We start from the raw sequence: 14,262 nt of genomic DNA, 5'->3' as shown, positions 1-14,262 counted from the left end.
GAACTGAGCTATGGTTTACACACTTAGGTTTATGGTGCATCTGTATGCTGGGCGGGCCCCATGGCTAGGCATGGGGCACACAGTCACTGAATCTGCCACGGTCCCTGCTCTGAGGAAGGGATGTGGGCTAGTAAACTCGATTCCTGACCTCTCCTGGTCCCAGCCCTGAGCATCTACGGGAGGCCTGGCCTTTTTTCCAGGAAAATGCACATGGGCATGCCATCTATGGTCCATACGGACCCCTGTGCTTCTCCAGCTCCCCCCGACCCCCCGAGTGACACAGGGCCCGGTAGTGGTACCCCAAGTCCTCAGGAGCATTCTGGCTCTGAGGGGATGGGGTGAAGGTGGGTCAGGGCTGGCTTCCTGGGGGCATTTCTGTGTGAGCCCAATCCTAAGGGCTGAGATGGAAGGTAAGGACCAGGGCTTGGAGATGCGACCAGCCCTGTAGTCCTGCTTGCAGTGAGAATGTGGGGCGGGGAAGGTCAAGGTGAGTGAATCGTCAGGGAGCCTTTGTTGCTCTGGGGAGACCCCCACCGCAGGCTCTGTATGGGGCAGGTGAGTCAGGGCACTGGTATTGGAGATCAGAGGCCCTGGGATTGTGGGAGAGAGAGACGGAGATGAGGCCCAACCCCGGGGGATATTGGTGAGGCTGAGATGGTTGAACGAGGGTCAGAGGGTGGGCAGGTGTCAGTGGGGGCCAGAGATGGCTGGGAGTGGACAGCAGCCGGAGAAACTGAAGCTTTTGGGGCTCCTGCATGAGGGAGAGTGGATGGGCTGGAGTGGGACAGGCTGGGCCAGACCTGGGGGTGAATAAGGGAGTGAATATGGGGGTGGGAGGGGCCTCGGGCAGTGCAGGCTGGAGCTGCCCTGACAAAGGCCTGGGCAGGGGTCGAAGGGGAGATGGCTGGCTGTGAGGACTGGGGTCTCTGTAGGCCTCTGGCCAAGTCCTTCTGGGGAACAGCCCTCTCTTTCTGCCAGAAGGTGGCTTTGAGGACCGGCGGGAAGTTCATAGACCTTCCCCTTGAAGGTGAAGCCGTTCTGGGGAGCACAGCCCGAGAGGTGCAGCCACCGGCTCTCCTCCCCTCCTGCCTTCAGCTGGCTGTAGGGAACATTTTGAAAGGACACTTCCTGCCTGCCCAGTAACCTTTGTTTTCTTTGTTTTCCTCCACAGGAAGCGAGGGATAGAAGTGGTGCAGGTGAGTACAGGCCCTGCCTCCCCTACCTTTCAGGCCGGGGCCTTTCAGTGCTCACCTTCCTCCCTCCTGGGGTCTGGGCGCCTGCTTCTCGCCTCTCTTCTCTTTCGGGCATCAGGCCTTGAACTTCTCCCCACCAACCTCCGTGATTCCCTCTTGGGCAGGGCTTGGGGTTGGGGCTGCTGGCCTGTCAGGTTTATGGAGTTGCTGTGGCTTTGTCCGTGGACGGAGCTGGCTGGGGGAAGAGAGGGAGCTCTTGGGGGTAAAGGTGGGAAGGGTGAGGGGGGCATAGCCACCCAGCCAGATGTCTGTGGTCCTGACGCCCCCACGGTTTGTCTGTGCCTGTCCTCAGGCACTGCTGAGGGAGCACGAGCCCCCTGCTCTTGCCTGGGTGGTTTGGTCCTGGGGGTGAGCCCTCGCCTATGTCAGACCTTCCTGTGAGTGGTGTCAGCTCCAAGACCACTCCTGTCCCCCCCACCCCCCAAGTCAGGGTGTGTACCATCCCGCGTGGCACCCCTTTTCTGCTGTCAGGCCACACCTGACCTTCCCAATGGGCCCCTGGCTCCTGGGTGGACTGAATCAGTGGGGGGCTGACCCCCATGTTGCCTCACCCTAGGATGGACTTGGGTTAGGTGCGCACTGGCTGGAGACAGAGGAAGGATGGACAGAGAGAAGCTCTCCCGGGGCCTGGAGCTAACTCTGTGGCCCAGAAATAAACGTGCCCGCCTGCCCTGAGGGTGGTTGGTGAAGTGGGGCGAACTGTCTAGCAGCCTTGGCGAGTCCTTCCTTCTGGCCTCCCTTTTCTGCAGCCTGTGGGTTGAACTTGTCACCCGGAGGCTGAGGTTGGTTTGGGGGGGAGGAGGCGATTAATTCCTGGAAGCCTCTCATGGCTCTAGCATTTTCCTCCAGGCCCTAGTCTCTGCGGAGGTGCTAGCTCTGAGCTTTCTGTGGCCCTTACTTGCTCTGTATCAAAAGGGGAAGTCAGAGTTCAGGAATGGCTGAGAAGTTTGCCTTCAGGGCATTTCTGATTGATTGACTGCGGGTGCCTGGAGGGTTCTACATCTGAATGGCTGAAGGAAGGGATCGATTGACAGTGCCTGTGGGCGGGTGGTCCTGCGTGGGAGAGGGCCTGCATTGTAAGTTTGCCCTTCTGGGCCGGGTGGCTCAGCTCCTTCCTGCTCCAGCATGCTTCCGCTCCTTTGTGTCTCAGTCCTTCCGATGGTTACCTTGTAGCACGGGGCTCCCTTGCAGGTAGCTGTCCCACCGGCAGGGCCTGGGCCGCAGCCAGAGCTTAGTGCTTCCCTGAGGTCAGCTCCAACCTCTCCTCAGGGCCCGCTCGGGAATTTCTGTTGGGAGCCGTTTTTGGAGGAAGTGACTGTGTGCTCACCAACAAATAGCTGCTTAAAAGGGGAAGAAATGTGCACGTCCTCCAACACCTGATTCCTGTTCACGCAGATTCCAGATGGGACACAGTGGGGTGCCACCCCACCACGCGACGGGGGGGCTTTGGAACCTCAGGGCGTGAGGGACAACCCGGGGGTCAGTGTGTTCAATTTACGTGGCTTCCCCGGAGGATTTAAGCTAAAACCTTAATCCACTTAGCCTGTGGCTGGAACTGGAGACTGGAGCCATTATTTTAGAATTAAGTACCCGGCAGAAAGTTATGAAATCTTTCTGGATGTGTCTGCTGTTCACTTTGGTGGTGCCATGGGGAGGAAGTGGTGGCTGGGGACCAGAATGAAGCCAAACTGGATGCTCTCCACACCGGCCTCTAAAAATAAAACCCACCTCAACGCTTCTCTGTTCACCTCCTCCTGGCATCCCCGGGTGTTTGGAGAACTTAAAATTTCAAGACACAGAGAAACTCATTGCAAAAATGGGAAGGGAATCCATTTAGCTGGTTTTTAAAAACCAGCCAGGCTTCTGGGTGCCAGGTCCCCAGGCTGAGGCTGCTGGAGATGACTGGCCAGTCACTTAGGGGTCAGTGATGGAAGGGCTGCCAGTGTTTCCTGTGTCAGGTGCCCTGATGGGTATTCTTTCGTTTTGTGCAGCCACCTAGTGATGTGGGTGGAGTTTTCATGTCTGGAGATGAGGAAAGAGACTCAGATGTTGTGACGTCTCTTGAGGGACTCAGCTGTTAAATGGTTAGAGCTGGGAGTTGAATGCGGGTCTGTCTCTCTCCAAAGCCCACATGGTAATAGGCTGTCTGTCCTTTTACTAAAGCCTCTCAGGCCTCTTATCACCTGGGGATTGGCTACCGTTTAGTAAAGGATGTTGGGCCTGTAGGCGGGAGAGAGGACCAAGACGCTGGTTAGATCTGCAGTGCTTGTCCCGTCATGGGAGTTACTTCTCTCCTGCTGTAAACGGCAGCAGTGCCAGTGAGTGCCTCATTCACTTGGTTCTTTGGGTGCTGGGCATCGGCGGCATTTACTCTGGACAAGCGTGTGTGTGACCGCTCCCGGGCGGCAGTGGGAGTACATTTAAGAAGTCCATTTTGCAGCTCCTCGCTTCCTCGTGCTCATTCTCACAGCTGACCTGCTGGGGAAGGAGCTGTAAACCGTCCTTCCCGGCCACCCCTTTACATCGGCCCCCCTCCCATCTCCGTGGAGGCAGAGCACGGTCTGGTGGGGAGCCAGACACTTGGGTTCATGGTTCTGGCTGTGTGACCTCAGTCTGCCTGTCTGTTAGATGGAATAACGATGGTACCTGTCCCCTGAAAACGTTGTTAGGCTGCGTGCAGTTAACTTGGGTAAAGCAGGAGGCACGGAAGCTGGCCTGCGGGAAGCTGGTTATCTGCAGGAGAACCGCACCCTCGTTATCAGACATGAATCTGGTGTGTGACGGGGCGGGAGGTGGGGGGCGCGTCACGAGGCTGTCATTGTGATCCTGGGGCACGTGAGGGACTTCCTTTTTCTGCAGTGAAACTGAAAGAGGACTTGATTGAGTTGTCAGCTGATAGAAGAACATTAATTTCTGAGAATAAATTACTGTAATTCTTTGCATAGAATTCTGAAGGAATTCAGAGAATGTGCTGTGGTAAATCTCTTTCCATTTCATCTTATTTATTTGAATGAGTGGTCTCAGCACTTATAGCTATACAAATTGCAAAATGGAGATAGAATTGATAATAAACTCAGTCTTATTCTAGCAATAGGTGTTATCCATTCTGTGGATACAGGAAGCAGTTAAATTTCCATTCATCTCTTCTGAGATGTATTTCTAACAAGGCTTTAATTTTTTGTGCTTATTGTTAATATAAATTTGTAATATATTTCTGTTGCATTAATTATGTACTAGTAGTAATTGTGATAATAAGTCTGTCCAGAAGAAAATTCTTTACACTTGGAGCTTTATGGTCACATGAAATTTAAAAATTAAAACATTTATACACTTTTTTTGCCTCGTAGTATAATAATCAATAAAAGACCTTTAAACATAAAACAAACTGAGAGTGGAAACATCTAAGGGATGCGGATTGGGAAGTTGGAGGAGGCAAAGGGAACATTGCCAACTTCCCAGGTGCTTAAAAATCTGATTCTGTAATTTTAAGATGGATGGTGGGTGGTTGCTCTCAAATCGCTATGATATTTAGATTCCATTGGATCCATTTAAAAGAGAAACAGTAACAGTTTTATTTTGAAATGTTAATATTTACAATATGTTAGAAATTACATCCTCTACAAGTATTTAAACTTATGATGAGAAATTTTAGATGTCAACTTGAAAATGTGCAAATAGAAACATAGTTTTAAACATTTATTTTGGGGGTTTGGTTTGAAGGCCATTGCTTTCCCACATTATCCCGTTTACTTCTCAGAAATCGGGCCCTGAGGCAGGTGCCGTCATGCAGAGGCCGGCCAGGCTGGGCACCTCGGGCTCCGGGGCCTCTGTGTCTGCTGAGAACCAGAAAGGCCTCTGGGGGGCTTGTCTGCTGGCCGCTCACCTTCCTCACCTGGGTCTGTGAGGCCGAGGATGCTGATAATAAGGAAAACTTGCCATTCTCTGCTCACGTAGCGTGAGGAGCCCCAGGTGAGGCCGAGGCTGGGAGGGCCAGGAGCAGGGGGAGCCTGCTCTGTGCTAGTGCTGGGCTCAGGCGAGCGCCGGAGAGAGTGGGGCAAGGGCTGTGGGACAAGATGCCCTGACTACCTGGGGTGATGGTGATGGTTTCAGGCACTTGTCTTGAAGGAGATGCTCATAGGTACCTGTCATGACAATGATGGTTTCAGGCACCTGTCTTGAAGGTGATGGTCTGCAGATACTCTGCCTCGGTTTCCTCCTCTGTACTGCTGTAGTGAGGATGCTGGCTGCACAGGCCCTCCTGACTCCACCATTTCAGGTGGTAACAGTTGGCCTTACTCAGCCTTTGGGGTGAAAGGCCCTCCCAGCTGGCAGGTGTGGATTGGGCAGCCTGGCCTCTCCTTGCAGCAACATTCGGCAGTCTTTCCCGGGTACCAGCTGTGTACTGGGCTGCTGGGGGTCCAGCCCCAGCAGGTCCAGGGGTCCCCAAAGGTGTGGACGGAGTCGGCGAAGAAGGAATGAGACAGAGACAGCGTTCAGTTGATCAGCAGCCTAGCCGGGATCTCTAGCCAAGTTCTGGTTAGGATCTCCAGCCAGGTTCTGTGTCCATGTTCTCTTGCTAGGTTCTCCAGCCAGGTTCAGTCACCAGGTTCTAGTCAGGTTTTCTTGCCTGTCCAAGATCTTTTGCAATGTTCTCTCACTAGGTTCTGTCTCTAGGTTGTGAGTCTAGGTTCTGTGTCTAAAGACCACTCCTGTCCCCCCCACCCAGGTTCTGTCTAGTTTCTCCAGCCAAGTTCTGTAGCCAGGTTCTGTCCAAGATCTTTTGCCATGTTCTCTCACTAGGTTCTGTCTCTAGGTGCTGTCTCTAGGTTCTGAGTCTAGGTTCTGTATCTAGGTTCTGTCTAGGTTCTGTGGCTTGTTGTCTTGTTACATCTGTATTTATACCAGTTGATTCCAATCCTATCAATCTCTACTCCAAAGCTTAGGGCGTTTCTTATCTCCATTCCAGGGAGTAAAGATTATGTAGCTTAACACTAGAAAGACTGAAATTTAGTATATACCTATATTGCCCAAAAGCCATCAAAATGACTGCATTGTGAAAGAATAACTAATGTGTAAAGAAATTTGTTTAAAATTAATTTTTAATATTTTTTATATTATTTACAGTTATATAACAAGTTATTCGACATTTCTTTCATGAATTTAGGGCGCAAAAGAAATAAAATCAACAACTTATTAGAACAAATATCACTGCATAAAGATTCGAATAACAAGAACTAGTTTACCTTATTGAGCAACTGCAACTTATCAAGTATCGACAATTTATCATGTACTTGTATGTTATCATGTGACGGTAATCGAAAAAAAATGAAAACTGTTATTTCAATACAGAGCCGAACTGGTCATATAAGAAATTTACTCAATTCAATAATAAGAGCCATTTGATTATTTTGTCGCGAGTGACATGCTAGTGAAAAAGTTATCGGTCATGACATTTCTTCCACAGCCTGTATATGGCTTGACAAGTTTCAGAACAACGTGTTCACTGAGAAGCATTGACGATGGTTGTTGTTCATCTTTCCCCAAATAAGGAAAACCATTCAAAACATATTTGCTACTAACATCTGATGCAAGCCAGAATTTGATGCCAAATTTGTTGGGTTTATTAGGCATATACTGTGTAAACCTGCACCTGGCTTTTGATGGAAATAATTGCTCTCAACTGTTATATTTTGCCCTGGTTGATAGCAAGCTTGACTATTTTCAATGAACTTGTCCCATATTTCCGAAACCAAGGCAAACATTTGTTTGTAGGTGCCTACTTCTTTTGATTCTTTTGTCAAAACAAATAAATCGTAGGATTTGCTTGAACTTTTCTCTGGCCATAGTTTTTCTAAAAAATTCGGGACCCTACTTTGCTGACCATAAATAACTGAGTTTTAAATTTTTTGCCTCGTAGGCTCCACGAGCATATAAAATCCCAATAAATGCACGCATTTCCGGTAATGTTGTTGTCCAATCGTTCCTCAAAATTCGGGGGCCTTCTTCTTCTGTGCACTTTTTTAAAAATTTCCCCAAGCAGTCAAAATGACTTCCTTGGGCAATCTAGTGTTAAGCATGATTGTTCATAGTTAAAGAGATTAATTACCCGCCTGGCACTTAGTTAAGGGGTTTTATTCCCTCCCTAGCTTCAGGGGAAAATCTCTACCTGGGGAAACAACCTTTCTCGGAGAGGTGACCTTGGTTAAAACACATAGTGCCAAGAAGGTGAGCAAACATATTAAGAACAGTATGCCATATACGATGCCATATACGCCAGGTCCCTTGAAACAGCAAGGATGGACCAGCTCCCGGCACCGGGCTGCAGCTGCAGGATTCACATGGGTCAAGGTGAGATTCCTTCAGCCCAGCAGTCTGCAGTCTATAGCCAGAGACCAAGGTGGGTGGGTAGGTCCAGAGGAGGGTCCTGACCCAGCACGGTAAGCTAGGAAGGCTTCCTGGAGGAGAGCAGGGAGAGCCTGCTACTGGTGATGAGCCTTGTCCACCTGATAGACCGGGAGGCAGGTCCAAGCCCACAGCCTGGGCCAGGGCTGATTCCACTCTCCAGGCTCTTCTGCTACTTCTGCCCCGGAAACAGCTAGTTGCTAAGATGACCAGTGCCCAGCATGGCCCAGCCGTCACTGCACTTCCACCCAGTGAGCCTTTGTTGGAAGGAGGAGACATTCTTTGGCCATTTGGGTCACCTGTGGCCTAGGGGGGCAGTGAGGTGGGGCTCTGCTGAGGGCCGGGAGGAGGCCTGTATCAGCCACACAGGGCGTGTCCCCAGGAGCATTTTCCGCTCTGACCTGGCCTGTGGGGAAGGCTTGCCAGGGAAGCCCTTGAGGTTTCCTCATCTCTGGTCTCCACCGCCCCTTTCAGAACAGCCCAGCATTTGGTGGCAGGAGACCCCAAAAGAACAAGGTTCTCACTGCCCTGCCCACCCCCATCTCCCGCCCCAGCCTGCTCTTGGGCTGTCTTTCCCCAGGTGTTTTCTAAGCACACGGGGAGAAGGAGATGACTCTTAGCTTGTGAGGGGTTGGCGTTTTATTTTAAAATGCAAATGAGCAAGCCGTAAGCGTGAGAAGTTCTGTCGCTGATTATAGATTCGCTGATTATAGATTCGCTGTCCTCCTTCCAAATTCTTTGAGAATTCAGACTGAAACGCGCTTGGAGCAGCCGCTGTATCTCCAGGGCGAGGAGCAGGTTCCCCACTGGCCCCAGCGCGCAGGCGGGCATGGCTGTGCTCGGGGTCTCTCTGGAGTTGCTGCTTGCTGGAGAAGTGGGAGTTCTTTGTCTCTGCCTTTGCCCCCTTTCTGCACAAACTACTGAGGGAAGGGAGTTGGGTGGTGGATGTTCAAGCAGGAAAGGAAACGCCAACAAAGAGAGACACTGGGAGTGGCCGTGAGCCCAGGGCTGATGACTGGGTGCTGGGCACCTGGAGTTGGAGATTCGGTGATGGCTGCCCCGGCTCATGGGCATGCCCAGAGGGCTGGGAGGGCTTGTCTGTGCTGTGGTAGGGGCCTTCAAGGACTTAGGGGCCAGCACTTAAAGCGGGGAGTAGGCAGAGGCTGGAGAAAACCTCATAGGAAAATTGATGCCTCTTAGTAGGGAGTAAACTGGGTGTAGGTGTGGGTGGGGAGGTGTTGGAATGTCTTTCAGGCAGGGAGTGCCACGTGAACAAGGACCCAGGGGCTGGGCAAGGGCTCTGTTGACCCGGAGTGGTTTGGAGGCTCTGGTTTGGGGCCTTGACCATGAGGGGGTTGGCCAGAACCAGACCAGAGCGGGTGGCAGGGCTGGACCACAAGAATGTCCAGTGAGCTGTTCATGGGGCCCGGAGTCAGGGGGCATTGAGGGGCTTCTGTGGGATAGAGTGCTGGCTCCAGTTAGGGACCATGGGGCAAGGGCCCTCTGGGAGGGCACAGAGGAGGTGACTGGACAGGGCCGAACTGGAGGCTGCAACACAGCTGAGTGGGGGCGATGGGGTTTTGCAAGAATTAAGGAAGTAGAGGAGGGCTGAGGAGATAGATGGCATAATGTGGTGCCTACGTGGATGTGGGGGGTGAGGGAGGCTGAAGGTCAGTTTCCAGAGTTGGGGTGCAGGAGGAGGAGTGGAGGGGAGAGAAAGCTGGTTCTGGTAGGTGTGCTGAATGCAGGCAGGTAACTTCGGTAGCTGCCTTCATCATACCTAGAGGGAGGGATTATAGAGCCAAATTCTCTGCTAAACTTTAACAAATAAATTTGTTATTTAGGTGACATTTTCACATGGTTCCAAAGTTGTTTTTATAAGATATGCAGTTAAAGGTGTCAAATGATTAATTCCCAGCTGGGTTCCCTCTGGCACCTGTACTCTCTCCAGGGTGCCCTCACTGGATTTTATTTCCAGGGATAGAAGTCCAGGTGGAGCTGGGCACCTGTAAACATTTTTTCCTTCCACCTGCTCCCTCCAAGTGCTCGGGAGCCAGGTGTAAGGGGCTTTGGGAATATTAGTTGCTTTGGTGTTTACTGTGGGCCTGACATCCTTGCCACTGAATGAGCCCATGGTAGCCATTCGGCCACTTCATGGGCAGGGGCTCCCCGAAGGCCACCCTGACCCCTGCCAGCAGACCCAGCACCTCCAGGGAGGGTGACTACAGGATGGGGAAGTGGGCTCTGTACAGAACTTTCCCACATGGTTTTTCCATTGATTTTTATTTTTTATTTATAATGATTTTTCTTTATTGATTAAGGTATTACATATGTGTCCTTATTGCCCCATTCCCTCCCCTCCCCCAACTCATGCCTCCATTGATTTTTAGAGAGAGTAGAAGGGTGAGGGAGAGACACCCCAACCAGGGCTGAGGAACCTGCAGCTGAGGTCCACGCCCTTGACTGGAATCAAACCCGGGACCCTTCATCAGCAGACCGGCAGACACTCTATCCACTGAACCAAACCAGCTAGGGCTGATTTTTTTTTAAACATTGCTGTGAGAGAGAAACATCGATTGGTTGCCTCCCAAATACATCCGAACCTGCAGCCGGGGTATTTGCCCTGCCTGGAAATTGAATCAGTGACTTTACAGAGCACAGAACAACACTCAACCAGCTGAGCCACACCAGCGAGGGGTGGAGCCATAATTGAAATATAGGTTGTTCTTGGCTGTCTATTCACCCTCCCTGTGGAGCCTCGAGGTCTGGGCTTGCTGGAGTTCCAGGTAGTCTGGTTTCTGACTGTGTGTGAGCTCACTTTCCTCACCTTTTAAGTGATGACACCACACAGGACCTAAGGCACCTAATGGAAGCTTAAGGAATGAGTTTATTTTTCCTCATCCTTTGTTATAAACAGTGTGGCTTATGGGGAGCGAGTGGGGAAGCTGTGGATGAGTCTGTGCTGCTTAGAAAAATTATTGTCAGTGTAAGGACTGAGGTTTCCCCCCACGTCCCCATGCTACCACTTGGTTTCTATTGTGATTTTTAGTTTAATTCCTTTTTTGAAGATAGATTTTATTTTATTGTTTAAAATTTGAAATGCATAGTTTTTAAATGAAACATTGAAAATTATTTTCATTCTCAGTCATTTACTTAGGCTATATATTTAACAAGTAGAGGTAGAGAAATTTATGTGTAAGCATGGACAGGGCAGGCCCTGAGGATCTGTGTTTGTAAAAAAACTCTGGACTATCCTTTCCTCAGCTAATATGTGCTCGTTGTTGAAATCTTGGGAAATAAAGACAGGCCTGAAAATGAAAACCCAGAGGTAATCATTAAAACAATTATTTTGATATATTTTTTTCATATTTTTACCAAAAACAGGCTATTTATTACATTTTGTGTGAATCCAAGTTGGGCTATTTCTGTGCCCATAGTTTTGGGACCTGCATTTAGCGGGGTGGGTGGTCATTTGCTTGTGCGATTTAATCACCGCTGACGTGACTATCCCAGCAGCAGGTCACTTCCCACCATCCCTGTGTCTTAGCGTCTCTGCTCTGGCACCTCAAGCTTTGGGAAGTCCTGGTTTGCTGTCAGGAACAGGGCACTCTGGGTGTCTCTGGACCTCAGTGTGTGTGCACATCTCAGGCTCTCTCTTTGGATTGACTTCTAGAAGTGATGACACTGGGTCTTAGGCATCACATCTCTCAGTGTGGCGGTGCCCATGACCTTAGGCCCTCTCTCATTCCCACCTGCAGTGCGTACATGGGGGTGTCCCAGGCCAGTGACTCGGAGGTTGCTTATTGCGGAGTCCCCAGGCCTGGCCCTGTGCTAGATGCAGGGGACTGGGGGACCCAGGGCTGCCCAAGCGGTGTTGGCAGCCGCTGACGCCTCTGTGAGGATGCTGGAATGGCAGTCACTCCGCCAACTGGCTTGCAATTATAAATGGCTAATGTTGATTGAGCATTTGCTTTGTGCCCGACAAGGTCATAGGATTTACATGTTTTAATTCATTTATTCCTTACAGCTTCCCTGTGAGGTGTGTAATGTTGTTGTCCTTGTTATAAACGAGAACATGGAAACAAAGAAAGGTTAAGTGGTTTGCCAAGGTTGCGGGTACCGAGTGGAGGAGCTGAGATCTAAACCGAGGCAGCTTGGTTCCAGGAGGCTTATTTATTGTTATTAGTTTTACTTTCTGTTACGGAAACAGTCACACGACACACCAAATTAGAGAACGTGGTTTGCTGAGTCCCTTCGTGCCCGTCCCTGAGCGTGATGCCCGTCAGCACGTGGTCAGTGTGGTCTCCTGGAGACCCTGTTCCTGGGCGGTTTCCAGGCAGGTCTCCGTGCTGTCCGTTCCTCTGTAAAGGTTGCAGATGTGCCTTTGCAAAGTAAGGGCTAGTCCTCGTTCTAAACTCTGGATGGGCCTTTGGGGTGGGTTGCGTCTATCAGGTGATGGGACCGCCTCCTGGGTCTGCCTCTGCACTGTGGGAGGTGGGTGAAGGACAGCACTGAGGGGGGAGGTTGAGGGGGGGAGTGGGCAGGTACTCGAGGCCCTGGCTAGCATCCTGTCTGCCAAGACGTGCATGAATTGATTGGGTCCTGGGGAATTGTTCATATTGGGACACCTTCGGAGTGGCCGGCATAAGGGTGTTGGGAGGTGATCAAAGGGATGCAGACTCAGCCTCACTGAGTTTGGAGACTTCTCTAAGCACTTCCGTGTGGTCACTAATTTAATCTTCACCACAATCTAGGGAGGTGCTGTTAGTAGCACTATTACTACCTCTATTTAATAGACTTTGATTATCCCCACTTTACAGATGAGGAAACTGAGTCAGAGAGAACTCAACTTCGTTCCTCTGCTAGCAGCAGGAGACGGAGCTGGTGTGAGCATGCTGGCACCGAGGTCCATGTCTTGACCTCCACACCCACTGCTGATTTTATGTCTTTTCTGAAACCAGTGCTTCCTGGCAGTTCCTGGGCACGGGGTGTCTGGATGTGTCTCCTGCACTGGGCCCCGCTGCTGCCAGAGTGCCCTTTCTCAAACAAGCCCCATCTGGTCCCAGCTTGGCTACAACCGAGGGTGCAGGGTAAGTCCCATTCCTTGGAGGGATCCATGAGGCCCTTGACAGTTCGTTCTTGCTCTGAAGAACACCCCTCCCTCCCCCCCGAGCCACACCCTCAGGTGCACCACACAGCCTGTCCTGCAGCCATCACACCCCTCTTTCTGTCCCATCTGGACACGCCTCGACCTGTCTGACCAAGCTCATGGCCACTCAAAGCCTGGACACCTGTCCCAGAGAGCCCCTCCCTTTACTGGGCCTCCAGCTTCATAGGCACAGAAGCTGCCAGTTCATGGTTATTTTCGTGCTGTGGGGGCTTCCCTCCCTCCCCCAAGCTCCTTAGGGCCATGGCTCACGTCTCGTTCTTCTGGGGGCTGTGCCCACCTCCCGTACATGCTGGCTTATAGATGTATCTTATCAAGAAATCTAGCCGTAACCGGTTTGGCTCAGTGGATAGAGCGTCGGCCTGCAGACTGAAGGGTCCCAGGTTCGAATCTGGTCAAGGACATGTACCTTTGGTTGCGGGCACATCCCCAATAGGGAGTGTGCAGGAGGCAGCTGATCGATGTTGCTCTCTCATCGATGTTTCTAACTCTCTATCCCTCTCCCTTCTTCTCTGTAAAAAAAATCAATAAAATATATTTTAAAAAAAAGAAATCGTTGGAAACCAGTGGAAAATAAGGAAATATTACAGAAATACATGAATTGTTAAAGTTCTCAACATCTCATTCTTCAGCAGTAACTGCTAACCTCTTTTTTTTTTCTTGTGCCTATATAGCCCCCACCCAGTTCTCTGACACTTATTTAAAAACCTTTTACTACTTTTGAAATGGAGACGGGAACATTTAAGTGATAGTTCTGACTGGTGGCGCCTTTGAACGTAGAAAACAGAATAGAAACATTTGAATATCGTGGAAGGTTCTTAACCTGCTCTTGATAGTGTGAAGGCTGGGGCTGGGCGGGGGTCTCGGCATTTTTTTTCCCCCAGCAGGTTGATTTATCGTGTAGCACTGTCTTAAAAGGTCAGAAAGTGTACATGAACTGGAGCTTTCCCTATTCTTATGGAAGTGCTAATTTATTAGGTAAGAGGCCATTCTAACTATTCTCAGAAGAGATAAATTAGTTGCTTTCATTGACTTTATAGTCCAGGCATGTTCCTGGCTTTTGGTGTTCTGTATGCTTTCTCTTTTACTGTCTTTCCTCATGGGAAAGGCTAGTAAAATAGAAGTACATCAAGACGGACTGACAGAGGAGGATGTAGCGTTACCTGATGGGCCGGCTGCTGGGAGGACGCCGGGGCACTGCTGAGCTTCCTGGTAGCCAGTGCATATGGGGAAATGAGATTGGCTCCCTAAGTCCTTAGGCGGGGGAGTGAAAACATGGAGAGGATTGAACCTTCGTTCCGAAAATGTAGAAGAACCTTGTCAGTGTCACGAGTAGGAAATCTCTGCCTTGACCTGCATGTAAAGGGAGAACTATAGAAGCAGAAGTATGGCGGCCATGGGTCCCTCATGCAGGGACATTGCACCTTGCAGGGGCCTCTC

General features: G+C 50.6%; 1 long non-coding RNA gene across 2 annotated transcripts in view; it reads left to right on the top strand.

Moving 5' to 3' along the window:
* Window positions 1-1,173: 1,173 nt before the first annotated feature.
* The window catches only part of LOC102764656, a 76,820-nt gene continuing 63,731 nt past the window's right edge, over window positions 1,174-14,262 (top strand). The window contains exon 1 of one of the 2 annotated variants that reach the window (XR_001514533.1): window positions 1,174-1,196. This is a non-coding gene — a long non-coding RNA (uncharacterized LOC102764656). Of the gene's footprint in view, window positions 1,197-12,720; window positions 12,746-14,262 lie in introns of those variants that run through there. The other variant, XR_001514531.1, reaches the window with a different exon arrangement.

Source organism: Myotis davidii, unplaced genomic scaffold (assembly GCF_000327345.1).
Source record: "Myotis davidii unplaced genomic scaffold, ASM32734v1 scaffold1703, whole genome shotgun sequence".
Taxonomy (NCBI): domain Eukaryota; kingdom Metazoa; phylum Chordata; class Mammalia; order Chiroptera; family Vespertilionidae; genus Myotis; species Myotis davidii.
The sequence above is the reverse complement of the archived record's forward strand: the minus strand, read 5'-3'. Positions and strand labels throughout refer to the sequence as shown.